Here is a 3,412-nt window from a genome sequence, read left to right as displayed (position 1 = left end):
GGGCAGACACAGCGTCACAGTGCAGACCCCTCTCCTTGCGAAATGCTGCCCGGGATGCTCCGGGCGCACAGGCACCGCGCCGTACTTTACGATGTGCGTGTGAAACCACTATATCATGTCCAATACAACCCATTATATCACGCACACACCTTACAACAGTCCACGTAGTTCTATATTATATGGTCCGCAGAGCCTATAGTATTCTGTCCAGAATACGTGATGCTGTACACACCCCAGCGTGCGTAACCTGCTACATACTACACACGCTTTATAATATTTGGTGTACAGGACACTTCTTATTGCCCTCAAATATTCTGCACACACAACGTGTCATATTATTCACATCTTAAAACATTCATTATGCATGAAGCCACTATGCGGTACCCACCCCCTAATAATGTTCAGCACAGGAAACAGTTATATTTGCACACCTTGTGCTATTCCGTGCACACAGGCCTTACATTGTACACCCACCTGACACAATCACACTTACAGGGCACTACCCGGTGCCTCTCTAGTTCTATAGTTCCTGCTCTCTGGACAATATTCTGCACATTGGCACGCGCGATACGTGTGCACCTCCAGAGTCTGCAGAGAAATACCCCACTTACTCTGTGCACAGATCGCCCTGTAACTGGGGAGAGGGTGCCCTCTCCTCCTGACTCTGACGCTTCTCCCCACAGTCTCCTGTCCCCAGGGCTGCATTTTCACCACAAACCTCCCACCCCTAATCCCCCACCGACGTCCGCAAGCCAAGAGGCTTCCTTTACTGCCAAACGCCCACCTTGGTCTGGGGCCCGGCCCGCGCTACCTTCTGTCGCCTTTGGACGTCGCCGGGGAAGGGGTTCGAGGGAGCGGGGACGAGGGAGGTGCGGGCCGGCGCTAATGCAGAGCAGGGCGGCTGCCCTCGCGGTGGGTGGTCGGCAGCCGCCCCCGCCCCCGCCCCCGCCCGCGCCCGCGCCCGCGCTGCCGGCCCGGGCACAATCCGAGCTGGATCTGGTTCCCTGCTCGGGTTACGGCGCGCTCTCGGCCCGGGCGGCTTCACTTAAGCAATTAGCCAGTAAAAATACCTTGGGTTCGGGGAGTGGGAGACATGGCAGGCGTGTCTGTTTTTACACCCCCCTCCCCATTTTGGGGTTCCTGGGGCCGGCGCTGGAGCGCAGATTGGATTTGAGATGGGTGGGTGTTCTTGATAGATCTCTGCGCTAAGAGCAGAGAGCTGCCCGAATCCCTGTCTGCGTTTTCTCCGACAGTCCCTGGAGCTGGGCCCCTGGGGGTTTTGTTTGTTTCTGTCTGTTTGGAGAGCCTGTCTTTCTCTGCACAGTCTTGTCCAATCCTCCCAACAGCCCTAAGAAACAGACGCCATTATTCGTCCCATTTTTTAGATGAAGACACTAAGTTACAGCATGGGGATTATAGCTAACAACATTGTATCATATACTTAAACGTTGCTAAGAGAGATCTTCTACTTCTCACTCCCCCCCAAAAAAAGAAAAGAAAAGAAAAGAAAGAAATGGTAACTACGTGATGGGATGGTGTCATTTTGCAACATATAAATGTATCAAATCAACACTCTGCACACCTGAAACATACCCAATGAGTTAATTGTATCTCAATAAAGTTGGGGAAAAATCAACCAATAAATCCCACCCTCCCACTCCCTGCCAAAAAAAGACAAGGAACAAATGCATAAATGGCTTACGCAACATGACTACATAGTGGAGGCTGGATTCAAATTCGGACCACGATTGTGAGTCTGCAGGTAGACAGTCTCTGCCCTGAACTCCGGAGGCTTAACCCCCGGTCCTGCTCAGACCTGGATTTCTGTCCTGCCTCTGCAGGGTGACCTAGGACGTGAGGCAATGTCACTGAGCCCATCTGTAAAGGGAGGGATAATATTGACCTGGTAGGGTCATCTGTGAAGGTTAAACACGTATCCTTGGGGTGTTTAACCACAGTCCTGGGTTTGTGGATGGGAGACTGTGGATTCATGGGTGGGCTCCAGGCATTTGGTGAAACCTTGAAAATCATTCTACAAATGTCGCAGGTATCTTTCCTCTGGAAGGGGTGGGTGTAGGGTTTTAGTTTTCAACAGTTTATCAAAGGGATTCACAGCCCAGAGAAACATCAAGAACATCTGAGAGGTGTTTATAAGGCTTAGCTCAATACCGGGTGCATGGCCAGCAATCGATAAATCCTATTATCATCATGGGTTTGTGGCGGTGGTTATTATTTTATCACCGTCAGTTCGCCAGTGGGTCTCAGGGCCCTTGAGCCTGGAAAGCCAGGGGTAGGGGGCAACAGAAGCATCTCTAAACACCCCTCTCTCTCCACTCTCGGCCTGTAACGAGGCATCTGGGAGGGTAAAATTCGATGACAGGCAGCCCTTGGAGGCGGAGCAAACCACAGAGAGATGCTCGCTTGGCAGCGCTGGCTGACCCAGGCCAGGGCCTCGGTTTCTCCATCCCCCAAAGGCAGGATCAGGAGCGACCTCTCAGGGCATCTTAAGAGCCGAAAGCTTAGTCTCCGGCCACCTGGAAAAGCCCTCCTTGCCATGGTTGTGGCTCTTTCCAGAACTGGGGGGGGGAGGGGGGGAGACCTCCAAATCACACAGCTGGAACTCATTCCCCTCCACTTTACCTCCTGCCCCAGTGGAGATGCGGGGTTGGGGGAGAGCCTCTGTCTGCCGCATTCCTGAGGCTCCGAGGCCGTTCAGCCTCTCCCTGGGCACAGCAACTGCTGGCCTTCCCCGGCAAAGTCTATTCTACTGTTAGACCTCAGGGGTAAGTGGAGGCCAGGCGGGGCCCTGACTCCACACTTCCTCCCAGGAAGGCCGGAGCTTTCCCACCCCAAAACACACAGCAGCCCGCAAAGGGAGCCGCTGAGAAACAGTGATGTGCAGGAGTGAGGGAAACTGATCTGTGGGTTAGCTGAAGACGGAATCTGTAGCCCTCTCCCAACTAGAGAGGGCCTAAGAGGGAAGGGGGCTACTGGAAAAAGGGGCCCCAACTTCATGCTCTATAGAGCCCTCTCATTTTGGAGCGTCCTGTCAGTGGGGGAGGAGCGAGAGAAAGGGAGGGGTTACTATCACTTTCTGGGAGCCTCGGGGCTTTGCGTTTCACCCCTCGCTGCCTTGGGAGTGGGGCAACCTCCCCTAATATCCTCTCTTCTAAAGGCCAGATGTGCTCCCGGCAGCTGGTAGTAGCGACCCCTTCTCGGGAACTTCCCTCCCAGCGCCGCGGGGCCTCCTACCCTGCAGCTGCCGTCTGGCGGGAAAAAAAAAAAAAAAAAAGTGATGGAGAGAGAAATGTGAGATTGCGTGTGCGTGGACGTGTGCGCGCGCGAGCGGAGCGGCCGTGCGTGCGATTGCGTGTGCGGCGGGCTGTGCGTGGGCGAACGCGCAGCGCAGGAG

The sequence above is a fragment of the Monodon monoceros genome, unplaced genomic scaffold (assembly GCF_005190385.1).
Source record: "Monodon monoceros isolate NGI ecotype Baffin Bay Population unplaced genomic scaffold, NGI_Narwhal_1 Super_Scaffold_10, whole genome shotgun sequence".
Classification (NCBI taxonomy): domain Eukaryota; kingdom Metazoa; phylum Chordata; class Mammalia; order Artiodactyla; family Monodontidae; genus Monodon; species Monodon monoceros.
Note: the sequence above shows the minus strand (reverse complement) of the source record.